Raw genomic sequence first — 14163 nt, forward strand, 5'->3', positions numbered from 1 at the left:
GCCCGCCGCCGAAGCTGAGTGCACTGGGCGGCGGCGGCACCTTTGCTTGGGAACCCGGGGGGCAGAGACGGGAGCGAAATCCCGAGCCGCGGGAAGGACAACGGTCGTCGGACGCGGGGGAGGCTGTGTATGGGGCCTCCCCGGCTCGGTGTCCCCTGGTTACGCTGACACGATCCTGTAAAGCGGGGCGGTGGCTTCCTTCCGCGCGACACCACGGCTGTGTGTCTGTCCGAGCCCTTCCACCCGCCGTCTGAGGTCGGCGCCGGTGTCCTCGGTTGGCTCCGGCGTCACCCCTTCCCCCGTTTGCGTGTAGCGCAGGGGTGGGCTGTGTGGGGAGGTCGTCCCTGGGAGGGGGCGCCTCTGCTCGCGTCTGGTGTCCGTCCCTGGCAGCTCCCGGACGCCCCTTCAGGCCCTCTGCGTCTGTCTCAGCCACTGCTGTGGACACTGGGAGAGGAGAACGTTCCCCGGCCGCCGCCTGCGCTCTGAGGCGGCGGGAGGCCCACACACCGCGGTGCCACGCCTCCTGTCACGCTGTCACGCTGTCGTCCCGCGGGGAGCAGCTCTCAGACCTTATCCCACGTGCGCTGCAGGCCTTGGGCTCCCAGTGAACCGAGCGTCCGCTCGTCACCTCATTCCATCGCCGCACCTGCCGCGGGGACCCCGGCCGAGCGGCCGCTTCCCTCACACGCGGCCCCCCGGCCTCTGCACACTCCTGCAGGGCTGCGTGCGGGGCCTCCCACCTCCCCGGCGTTCTTCCCAATTTATGCCATGACCGTGGCCGCCTTCAGCCCCAAACCTTCCCTTTTCATATACTCTCTCCTCGGGGACTTGCCAAAACCTCTTCTGAACGTTTAAGAGCGGAGAATCCCTTCCTCCTTTGCTCCTCTGCCTCTGTCCTTCCTTGTCCTCCATGTTCCTGGTGGCCTATTTTTACGCAGAGAAGAACGAGGACAGCCACAGCAGGTAACGGAGAACGTCGCACGCTTTTTTCTTCTTTTTCTTTCTTTCTTTTTTTTTTTTTTGAACACAGAGATCACAAGTAGGCAGAGAGGCAGTCAGAGAGAGGGGGAGTCAGGCTACCTGCCGAGCAGAGAGCCCGATGCGGGGCTCGATCCCAGGACCTCAAGACCATGAGCTGAGCGGAAGGCAGAGGCTTCACTCGCTGAGCCACCCAGGCGCCCCTCTCAGGCATTCTTTTTTTTTTTTTTTTCCAATTTATTTATTTTCAGAAAAACATTATTATTTTTTCACCACACCCAGTGCTCCATGCAAGCCGTGCCCTCTATAATACCCACCACCTGGTACCCCAACCTCCCACCCCCCCGCCACTTCAAACCCCTCAGACTGTTTTTCAGAGTCCATAGTCTCTCATGGTTCACCTCCCCTTCCAATTTACCCAAATTCCCTACTCCTCTCTAACGCCCCTTGTCCTCCATGCTATTGGTTATGCTCTACAAATAAGTGAAACCATATGATAATTGACTCTCTCTGCTTGACTGATTTCACTCAGCATCATCTCTTCCAGTCCCGTCCATGTTGCTACAAAAGTTGGGTATTCGTCCTTTCTGATGGAGGCATAATACTCCATAGTGTATATGGACCACATCTTCCTTATCCATTCATCCGTTGAAGGGCATCTTGGTTCTTTCCATAGTTTGGCGACTGTGGCCATTGCTGCTATAAACATTGGGGTACAGATGGCCCTTCTTTTCACTACATCTGTATCTTTGGGGTAAATACCCAGTAGTGTGATTGCAAGGTCATAGGGAAGCTCTATTTTTAATTTCTTGAGGAATCTCCACACTGTTCTCCAAAGAGGCTGCACCAACTTGCATTCCCACCAACAGTGGAAGAGGGTTCCCCTTTCTCCACATCCTCTCCAACACATGTTGTTTCCTGTTTTGTTAATTTTGGCCATTCTAACTGGTGTAAGGTGATATCTCAATGTGGTTTTAATTTGAATCTCCCTGAGGGCTAGTGATGATGAACATTTTTTCATGTGTCTGATAGCCATTTATATGTCTTCATTGGAGAAGTGTCTGTTCATATCTTCTGCCCATTTTTTGGTGTGTTTGTCTGTTTCGTGTGGGTTGAGTTTGAGGAGTTCATTATAGATCCTGGATATCAACCTTTTGTCTGTACTGTCATTTGCAAATATCTTCTCCCATTCCATGGGTTGCCTCTTTGTTTTATTGACTGTTTTCCTTTGCTGTGCAGAAGCTTTTGATTTTGATGAAGTCCCAGAAGTTTATTTTCGCTTTTGTTTCCTTTGCCTTTGGAGACCCACCAAGACAGCGGTACTGGCATAAAAACAGACACATAGACCAGTGGAACAGAGTAGAGAGTCCAGATATGGACCCTCAACTCTATGGTCAATTAATCTTTGACAAAACAGGAAAAAATATACAGTGGAAAAAAGACAGTCTCTTCAATAAATGGTGCTGGGAAAACTGGACAGCTATATGTAGAAGAATGAAACTCGACCATTCTCTTACACCGTACACAAAGATCAACTCAAAATGGATAAAAGACCTCAACGTGAGACAGGAATCCATCAGAATCTTAGAGGAGAACATAGGCAGAAATCTCTTTGATATCAGCCACAGCAGCTTCTTTCAAGATACATCTCCAAAGGCAAAGGAAACAAAGGCATTCTTATGTCTCCCCTGACAGTTTGCCAGACCCTTGGGGGCGGAGCACAATGTGTGGCGATAAGCTGGATCCATGGGAAGGAGGCATGGGACGTGGGCGATTGTCCGTTTCTTTTAACACAAGCTTTTAGACTTCGTGACGACTTTCGTTGACTAGTGAATCTACTGTCATTGCTTTGTACAGGTCAGCTTCACACATGGGAAAGGCGCCAGGATTTGAATCATACAATTTCTTAGGTCACTGCAGTTTGCAAATATTCCATAAGCTGGGGGCGCATCTAGCACTCACTGATTGAGGATTCTCCTTGTTTAGTACTGAGGTTCTCCTCTGAAGGACCCCTCTTTAACTCACTGTCATTCATCAAAATGAGAATATTTATATATATTTTTTCTTATGGCTTCTAATTACTATAGTAATTCAAACAATACAGCAGTAAGAGTCAATTTTTACTACTACTACTACTAGTAATAACAATTGTATAAAATAATTATATAATTAATAGCAATAGTCATAATCAAATTTATATTGGATTGTTTTGATACATTTTTATATTTAACATTAATGGATACATGCATACTATTTTTTCCGAAACCTTGTGTTTTGTTTTAAATTAATATATTGCTGCCTTTGACTATCACATGTATTTCAAATATTTTCCTCTGAAGTTTATAATTTTTTGTTTCTGGTGGCTATTCTTTTGCAGACATTTTTGTTTCTCACTTAATGAACCATGTTCCTCCTTTTTATTGTGATGTTGGGACTTAGTGGCACATTAGACAAGGCTTCCTTTACTATTCCCATATGAAAATATTTCTTCAGGGACGCCTGGGCGGCTCAGTGGGTTAAGCCTCTGCCTTCGGCTCAGGTCATGATCCCAAGGTCCTGGGATCCAGCCCCGCATTGGGCTCTCTGCTCTGCAGGGAGCCTGTTTCCTCCTCTCTCTCTGCCTGCCTCTCTGCCTACTTGTGATCTCTGTCAGATAAATAAAGAAAAAAATCTTAAAAAAATAAAAAAATAAAAAAAATAAAAATTAAAAAAATTTCTTCAATCTTCTTGTCACTTTTGTTTATTTTAATGTTTAAATCTTTAATCCAACTGGAAGTTGTTTTTGTGTCTCTTGTGAGGAAGAAATAAGTGTTTTTCCAAATATACTACCCATTGTTTCAGACCTCGTACTTGAAGTGCTGCTTCTGCCATACACGAAATTCTTCCACAGCGCTATTAATTGGGTTTTAGAGTTGGTGGACATGAGCTCATCACAATGATTCAGTAACTTCTGCTTGAATTGCTTTAAACTCAAATTGGAAAGAGTTAATATATTTACAATATTGAGTCTTCTCATCCAGGAACATGGATGAGAACTTTCTGTTCTTTATTATATCTTCCTATAAAAGCTTTGTAAGTTTCTTCATAAAGGCTTGCCAATTTTTTTTTTTTAAATCTTTGTTCTAGGGTATTTTGGCTGGTCTCGTTTATTTTTATTTATTTATTTATTTGTTTATTTATTTTTGAGGATTTTCTTTTTTGACACAGAAGGAGCAAGCCACAAGTGGAGGGAGCAAGAGAGGAAGAAGCAGGCTCCCTACTGAGCAAGGAGCTCCAAGCAGGACTCAAGCCCAGGACCCTGGGATCATGACCTGAGCCGAAGGCAGATGCTTAACCAACTGAGCCATCCAGGTGCCCCTTGGCTGTTCTTCTTTATGGACTTTGTTCCCCATTTTGTCTTCAGAATTGCTGTTTCTGGCATATATTATTCCATTTTTTTAAAAAAAGTAGATTTCATGCTCAAAGTGAGCATGAGATTTCATGCTCAAACCCTGAGATGAAAGGTGCTGTGCTCTTTCACTGAGCCAGCCAGGCCCCCTGTTTCTGGCATATAGAAAATCTGTTGGCTGTGATGTGGGGTTGTTGAGTGCAGTGGCCATGAAGGAATTCTTGAGATGTTTTCTGATGCAGCTTAGTAAGTTTTATTTAAGTAACGTGGGGACAGGACCCGTGGGCAGAAAGGACTGCACTTCTGCTATATGAAGCTCCTGGTTATAAGCTTAGCGTGCGGGGGTGGGAAGGGACGTGCAGGCGACATTAGATCATAAATACCTTTGAATTTCTACCCGTCAAACTACTTTCACAAGATTTCTCCGGTGCTTATCATTCAGTTCAATATTAGGGAGCAGTGACATGCCCAGGCAGTTCCGAGACCCTTTCAGGATGCAGCAACCAGCGCGCGTTTGATCCTTATCAGACCTATGCAGGTCAGCCTTGCAGGCTGAAGTTGAACATTTTTCTGCTTCTGTCCTTCATCAGCTACATGTAAGTTATTTTATGTGTAGGCCCTGCTCCATTATATTGTAAACTAAGGCTGGGGGCTTTGTGCGCAGCACAGAGCGCTATCCTCCATGTGACCGGGATGTAGCATACCTCTGTTGGCTCTCATATTAGGTTTCTCATTATATTCAGAGGCCAAGTGGACGGGAACCTCAGATCACAGTGTTTGTGAAAACTAGAAAATGATTGAAGACAGTGTAGGGGGAGGAGAGTGAAGGGACTTTGGAGTCAAGTGGACTGGGACTGTAATGCTGACTTTGCCACTTTCTAGTTGTATAATCTTGGCACTCCTGAACCTCAGTTTCTTTCTTAGGCTCATCTCTGAAGTTAATTCAGAAAATGAGCTTGGGGTGCCTGGGTAGCTCAGTCAGTTGAGCCTCTGACTCTTGGTTTCATCTCATGACATGATTTCAGGATTGTGAGATCGAGCCCCGCGCCAGGTTCCGTGCTCAGTGAGGAGTCTTCTTATCCCTGTCCCTCTATTCCTCCCCCCTCCCCGTCTTTCTCAAGTAAAGAAATAAGTAAATAAAATCTCAAAAAAAAAAAAAAAAAAAACAACGAGCGAACATACATGACACATACTAGGACTGGCTCCTGGGCAGGTGTTGCAGTGTGGATGGGCATTATGAGTCCGGGTTGTCATGGAACCAGATCTGTCCATTAACATGCACATTTAAGAGCGCACAGCCTGGCCTACGTGAGCGGTCTCTACAGATGAAGTGGACATATCTGAATCGCCATTCAAGGCACCTGATTGATAGAGCTGTCTTCTAAGATTCTTCCCTTTGAGAAATGTGTTCTCTGTTGGGCTCTCTCCTCTGTCTTCGGTTTCCTGAGAACAGAGGTCAGATGTTACTAGTCTTTTTATCTCTAGCGTCTCCTGCAGTGGTGGATGCAATTTAGACGGCTGCATTTCATAGTCTGAAGCACAATAGTTTAACCGTTCCGCTACCTTTATTTTGTTGTTTTTGTTTTGTTGCTGTGCTAATGCAAAAGATGTTGGATTCTCTTCTTTGCTGAGAAGTGTAGCTAGGTTTAAGAGAGGGTATGTAGAGGAACACACCTCTACAGGCCCTGCAAACAGACTGTTTATTTTAGTTGGTTTTAAATCTAATTGCTGCATCTCTACCAGCAGAGGGAGCGCAGAGCACGGCTTTGAAGGAGAAAGCGCCGCAGCGGGACTGGGGAAGAATGAAAAAGGCTGCTCAGGGCTTTGGCAGAGGAGGGAAGTGAGCCCAGACCAGCCTCTTCTCATCTTTTCTTTTGCCTCTTGCTCAGCAGCTTTGCTAACCCTTCCCTTTCCTCTAGTTAACGACACAGGAAGACCCACAGGGGCCCACAGATTCTCCAGGCCAGTTTCTCTTCTAGCCCACTCAGTTACTCAGCTCAGATTCAGGGAGTGAACACTGTGGAGAGGCCCAGAGAAACACTGAGGAACCCAGGTGCCTTGATTCACAGCTCCCTCTGAATACAGCCGTTTGGGGGTACTGAGAGCTCTGGGGTTGGATTCCTCTCTGCATGGGGAATCGCCGAGGCACACGAGGCTACTGGACAGAGAGGTTGTAGGGAGTGGGGTTTCTAGAGAGTGGGGAGAGGGCCACTTCCTGCTTTATTGTCTCGAATAAGCAGATCTATGGCAGGTACAGAATCACATGTGACATGTCCCTAACCACAAAGAAGCTAATAGTATAGGCCAATGTTTCTCAGTTTTCCCTGTGGAATACTCGGATGTTGGTAGATACTAAGTGCGAATAAGGTCTGTGATCAAATAAGTGTGTGGAAGCTGTTAAAAAATTGAACAGATTTCTCTACTGTGGGAGTTCTTAGAGCCTTTAGCAGGCTAATAAATATGGGATATTATATGTACGTGGGATTTCCCAAACTTATGTGAACTGAACATTTTTAACAGATGGCATCTATGGGATGGGTATTTCATGAATCCCATTTTGGAAAGTGCTGAAATCTAATGTTTAGGAAATTAGGACATATAGCCATGAAGGATTTCCAGAAGGGCACTGTTTCCTTCAGAGGCCTCCTCTGACTTCCCATTGACTGCGGTGTAGAAGAATGAGCGCAGTGGTTAAGGAAGGAATAGCAGAATCTCAAGTGGGACTTCCGAAATCTCTTCTGTCCCTCCCTTCCGTAATCCCCACCGGGGATTCTACCATTTTCACCACTTCATCCCTGTATTGGAGGGTCTCTTGAATTGGGAGCCACTGCTGCAACCAGGAGTGATCGCTTTGCTCAGGTGTATTGGAGGAGGAGAGAAAATGATTGTGAATTGTTGTCCTTCAAGTCAAGTACAAAATTCTCTCCCCATTTTTAAGGTTTCCTATTGTCTTCCCCAACTCCAGTATCTCCCTAACTGTAACCTACTTCTCCCTGCATTACTCAGCCCCATAGCCAATTTAGTCTGTTCACTGATCGGAGATCTTATTATGCTGGTTCTAGGCTAGAAGGTTTTGTTCATGTAATTTTCCCCACATTCCCCCAATTCTTCTTCCATCCTTCGAAACCCGGGTAAAGGCCTTCAGATGTCACCCACTTATCTTTTTACAGTATGGGTTTCAGCCATGAATAACATACAGCTCATTCTTTGTTAATAAGTCTGTGGGGTTGAGGAAGTTTGTAAGTTGATTGTTTGGAATGTAAAGCACGTTTCTCTGCAGAAATATTGTAACTGAGTCAAGATGTATTTGAAATAGAAATAGTAGAAAACAATCTTTAGTAATTAAACAAAATAGCAACTCTAGTGATTAAACAAAACAGGGAATCAATAAGATTGAATTAGCTCTCTCCCATTCATCTTGGTGCTGGTGTTTAAGGAAGAGTAGGTTTAATTAAAGGAGTATAGAGAGGTGCTGGAAATGGGAGGATATTCTGTTTGGGCCTTATGGGGGCAATTTCACAGAAGACACAGGCTTTTTGTTATGTCTTTATTGCTACACAGTTCCTCACTCTGCATTTCCATGATGCTGGTGTCTGGCTACTAGTGCTTTTGTATTTAGCCATGGTCTGGGTTATTTGTGGCTTAAAAAAGGTTATGGGAGAATGTCAGAAAAAAAGGCCAGAATAAAGGACCTCCAAAAATATTCCCCTTCATAAGAACAATGAAAAAAAGGCATTTTTTGGGGGAGTTTACTTTGTAACATAATTGTCGAGTCACTGTGTTGTATAGTTGAAACTAGTATATGTCATCTATACTTTAAAAAAAATCAGAATTAAATTTTTAGAACTCTAGACGTTAACCAAAGGCTTGCTAACCCAAGGATCATTTATTCAAGAAAAGTGTCTGAATCTTAGTAAGAATAGTGAAGTCTGTGGAGTTTTAACTTATCCTAATCCCACCCCTGACTTCCCAGTTACGCAGTAGTCTTAATAACAGTTCATATTCTTGGGGGCAGCTTGGCAGCCACCAGAGAGAGCAGAATGGATATGGAGCTCTTTCAAAGCCCCATTCTCATAGAATTGTCATTATCTGGTCTGGCTAATGGTTCTCCAGAAGGGTTCACTTACAAGGCTTACTCAAAGCTCACTTGATGCTAAAAAAATCTTCTCCTCCCACAGGGACAATTGTCAAAACAATTATAGGCAAAGGTTTCAACTTGCAGATGCTCTAGGTGGTGGGTAACAGTTAGGAAAACAGTAGACTCAACCAAGAGCTTGAAAGGAATAGTTGGTGAATGTGCTGTCCATAAGAGCTTTGAAAAATTCTGACATATTTGGGGCGCCTGGGTGGCTCAGTGGGTTAAGCCGCTGCCTTCGGCTCAGGTCATGATCTCAGAGTCCTGGGATCGAGCCCCGCATCGGGCTCTCTGCTCAGCAGGGAGCCTGCTTCCCTCTCTCTCTCTCTGCCTGCCTCTCTGCCTACTTGTGATTTCTCTCTGTCAAATAAATAAATAAAATCTTTAAAAAAAAATTCTGACATATTTCTGGTAATCTAGAAGTCCAGGTTATAGGGAAGAGTTCTGAGCATGTCTGGGAAAGATGTGAGAAGGCTCTAAGCTCTCATGTCTGATTGACCTTGAGATTTTATGCAAGTAGGAAGTGAAGGCTGAGCTAGAATTATAAATTGAGGATTTTTTTTTCCTTAAAGGAAATTAGGTTTTATGTATTTATTTATCAGAGAGAGAGAGAGAGAGAGAGAGAGAAAGAGCGCACACACACAAACAAGCAGAGCAGGGAGAGGGAGAAGCAGGCTTCCCGTAGAGCAGGGAGCCTGATGCCAGACTCAATCCCAGGACCCTGGTGTCATGACCTGGGCCAAAGGCAGATGCTCAACTGACTGAGCCACCCAGGTGCCCCAAGAGCTTTTTAAAAAATATTTATTTTAGAGAGAGAGCGAGCGAGCGCGTGCGCACAAGTGCGGGGGGCAGGGCGCAGAGAGAGGGAGAGAGAATCTCACACAGACTCTGCATTGAGAACAACGCCCGACTTGGATCTTGATCCCACGACTTGATCATGACTTGAACTAAAACCAAGAGTTAGACACTTATCTGACTGAACCACCAAGGCACCCCATGGACTGAGTTTTAAAGACATGCTCTAACAGCTACACAGAGCTGCTCATAGCAAAGCCTGGGAGATTTATTAGTTCCAGTTATTTAAGGATATTTCTGTCCAATCATTAGCTAACCAATAGACTAAGTAGAGACACTAACATGACAAAGAATGTAGACTTTAAAGAATTAGTTCAGTAAAGTCACTAAACAAACAGTTACTATAACAAGTGACAACAACAATAAATTGTCTAGGTGGGGGTGGTGGGTCTGATTGTCAGAGTTGTCACATTATGTTATTTTAAATGTCTAATTCTTTTTTTTAGAATAAATTTATTTTTAAGATTTATTTATTTGACAGACAGAGATCACAAGTAGGCAGAGAGAGGAAGGGAAGCAGGCTCCCTGCTGAGCAGAGAGCCTGATGTGGGGCTCGATCCCAGGACCCTGGGATCACGACCTGAGCCAAAAGCAGAGGTTTTTAACCCACTGAGCCACCCAGGCACCCCTAAATGTCTAATTCTTAACAAAAAAACATGAGACATACATGGAAACAAGAAAATATGTTCCATAAAAGGAAAAAAAGCAATCAATAGAAATTGTTCCTAAGGAATCCCAGATGTTGCACTTACAAGACAAAGACTTTATTTGTTTATTTATTTATTTAAAATTTACTTATTAGAGCGAGCGAGTGAGCGAGAGAGAGCAAGCAGGGGGAGGGACAGAGGGAAAGGAAGAGAATCTCAAGCAGACTTCCCAGTGAGCATGGAGCCTGACATGGGTCTTGATCTCAGTACCCTGAGATCAAAACTTGAACTGAAGCGGAGAGTCAGAAACTCAACTGACCGAGCCACCCAAGCACCCCTCAAGACAGAGAGTTTAAATCAGCTGTTTTAAGTATTCTGAAAAACTAAAGCAAACCCTATCTAAAGAATTAATGTGTGATAATGACATTTCATTAAATAGAGAATATTAATAAAGAGGTAGGAATTATGAAAAAGAAACATATAAATTTTGGAATTTAAAGTACAAAAACTGAAATGAAAAAAAAAATCACTTAGAGGACCTTAACAGCAGTTGAAGATGCAGAAAAAAGAATCAGGAACTTGAAGATAGATGTGTTGCTATTATTCATTCTGGGGAGCAGAATGAAAAACAAGAATGAACAAAAGTGGACAAAGCCTCACAAACCAGTGGGACACCAATAAATGTTACCAGCATAAGCAAAATGGAAGTCCCAGAGGAGAGAACATGAAAAGGGCAGAGAAAGTACATGAAGAGATAATGGCTTCAAGCTACACAAATTTGATGAAAAATATTCATCTACACATCCAAGAAGTTAAAAAAAACTCCACGTAGGGTAAACTCAAAGAGGTCCACTCCTAGACATATTGTAATGAAACTGTTGAAAGCTGAGGGAAAGATAGAATCTTTAAAATAGCAAAGGGGGGGTACTCATTACATATATAGGAACCCTAATAACATTAACAACTGATTTCTTTTTAAAAGCCATGGGAGCCAGAAAATGACATATTCAAAGTGCAGAAGGAAAGAATGAAAGAAGAAAGAAAAAAGGAAGAAGAAGATACCACTGTCAACCACAAATTCAGTATCTGGCAAGGAGAAATTAAAACACTGCCAGATAAACAGGAACTAAGAGAGTTCATTATGAGCAGATCTGCCCTGTAAGAAAAATTAAATAAAAGAACATTACACAGTAATTCAAATCCACATGAAGAAATAAAGAACATCAGTAAACACATAGTTACATGTAAATGATAATATAAATGTAGTTTTTGTTTGTTACTCCTTTCCCCCATATCTAATTTAAAAGGTGAGTTGCACAATTCATACTATAAATGTATGTTGATGAACACACAATGTATACAGATACAGTTTTTAATAACAGCGTAGAGCAGTTATAAATTTATATATTACTGGTAATACTGGAATATATTACTGGTAATCACCAAGGCAACCAGTAAGAAACAAGCTCAAAAATATATAATAAAATAATTGACAAGGGAGTTAAGATGGTACACCAGAAAATATTCAACACAAAAGGCTGTATCAGAGGAGTCAAGGAACCAAAAAAATCAGATGTGTAGAAAACAGCAAAATGCGAGGTGTAAATCTTATCAGTAATTACATATAAATGGGTTATACTCCAATTAAAAGGCAGAGATTTGTAGGATGAATTAACATGATCCTACCGTAAGCTGTCTGTAGGAGACTCACTTTAGATTAAAAGACACAAATATTTGAAAGTAAAAGGATGGAAAAAGATATACTGTGCAACAGCAATCAGAGAGGTGGCGTAGGTATACTAATGTCAGACAAGTAGACTTTGAGACAAAAAAAATTACTAGAGACAAAGAGGACATTTTATAATTCATCATGAAGACATAAACATCTGCACGTAATAGAGTGTCTGAAAGGAGTTTTGAAGGAAAAAGAAAATTAAAAAAATAATAGTTGGGACTTCATTGCCCTGCTTTCAATAATAGGTAGATAATCCTATTAATTAATAACCCTATTAATTTCAATAATAGGTAGATGATAAGTAGGCAGATAATCAACAAGGAAACAGGAATTATAGAACACTATACAACAACCAGACTAATAGACAACACACATTCTTCTCAAGTGCACATGGAACATTCTACAGGACAGACCATAAATTGAGCCATAAAAAAGCCTCAATAAGTTTGAAAGGAAATCATTATGAAATATGTTCTATAACTACATATTGATAAAATTAGAAAACAACAACAAAGGGAATTTTGGAAAATTCAAAATACATGAAAATTAAATCACACATTCCTAAATTAACCAGTGGGTCAAAATAGAAATCACGAGTAATTCATCTATACTTTCAGATAAAGTGAAAATACAAGATGCCAAAATATAGGATATAGCTAAAAAAAGTCCTTAGAAGGAAATTATTTGTAGAGGTAAGTATCCCAAATACAAATCTTATAAATTGATAGATAATGCAGAAGAGTTTTCAAGGCATGTGCTCATGTGATTGCCGAGAAGCAGGAATAAATAAACTTGGTCAAGTAAGCTCATTCCAAGCCTCTGCTTGTGTTACATCTGCTACTACCCTTTTGGCCGAAATTAATGATGTGACAGAGTCGAGGGGAGGGGCATGACAGACTCCTGGCAGTGGGAGGGCTGTGGTACTCTCATCATTACCCTTCCCTGTAATGTTGCTTCTGTTTCCCTCTTTTTGAAGTAGGTATGGAATTACAAAAACCCAAAATAAAAGCAGTGAAAACCATGTTGCTTTCATTGTTCAAGATCTGTGAATTAATACTTAGCATGAGTTCATATGTTAGAAAACCGCTGTAACTGTGTATTCTAGTCATTGTGGTGTCACGGAGGAAATACTTACCTCTTGGACATTTCCTAACCAGCAGTGTCAGTTCTGACCAGATGCCATTGTTTAAAAGGTACTGGAAAATGATTCTTTGATATGCCTTATCTTTTGAGGCTGTCCATCTTGAATTAGAGAGTCCTGCTCGGGCTCTATTAATTAGCCCCAAATTAATAATGCTTCACTAACCTGTGAAGTTGGAGGGTAGAATTGGAAAAAGCCTGAATATTGTATCACATCCCAAACTAATTTTTGTATTGTCCACTTGGTGGTGGAGTTGTTTTAGGAAGCAGTGTGAACAGTAATGAATTAATTAAAAGAGAAACAGAATTTCATGAATTTCTTACTATGAGAAAAATACAGTGTACATCTTTAGTAGGTATTTTTCTAGGCAGTAGCATTACATATATTAAAGTGTAAGAGATAATATAATCCAGGGAAAGTATGTTCATATAATAGTAGATATTTTTTGGTTTGTTTTGTTTTCTGTTTTTTCCTAAAGAGGTGTGGTAAGTTCATTTCCCAATATATCAGATGAAGCTACTTGCTTCCTGGTCAGAGTTCAGTGCTCAAAAATATAGATTTTAGAAATTGTCTTAATTTGGGTAGTCCTAAACATCATCTTTTCCTTCCTTCCTTTTTTTTTTTTTTTAAGATTTTATTTATTTGAGAGAGACACAGCAGGAGAGAGAGAGAAAGAGAGAGCACATGAGTGGGGTGAGGGGCAGAGGGTGAAGCAGGCTCCCTGCTGAGCTGGGAGCCTGATGCAGGCTCGATCCTGGGACCCCAGGATCATGACCTGAACCAAAGGCAGACGCTTAACGGACTGAACTACCCCGGTGCCCTACTCAAGGGGGGATTTCTCCTCAGCAGCACTGGCATCCCTTGGACTTGGGAGCCTATTGAAAATGCAGACTTGGCCCTCACCTCAGACGTGCTGAGTCAGACTGCAGTTAGGGTTTTTGCATGCACCCTGAGATGCCCTGTTCTCTATGGTCGATGCCAGCGGTGGATGTGAGGTACAAAGGGAAGAGAAGTAGGGCAGGCATCAGGACTGGAATCATTTAACAGATATTCACCTATTTATTCTGAACCTTCAGTTGGCTTATTTGAAGCCATCCTGAAATGCTCGTGCTCGAGTGCAGGAGATGGTAAACACGAAGGTACCTCAAGTTCCGTTAGAGTCTAAAAGAAGGAAATTGGAGTTAGGTCAGTCATTCACACACTCCTCAGTCCGTCATCAAAACTGGGAGACTCTGGGGACTGGTGCTCCAGTCTGGCTCAGCCAGTAACAATGGTGTTGCCCTT

The sequence above is a fragment of the Neovison vison genome, chromosome 11 (assembly GCF_020171115.1).
Source record: "Neovison vison isolate M4711 chromosome 11, ASM_NN_V1, whole genome shotgun sequence".
NCBI lineage: Eukaryota > Metazoa > Chordata > Mammalia > Carnivora > Mustelidae > Neogale > Neogale vison.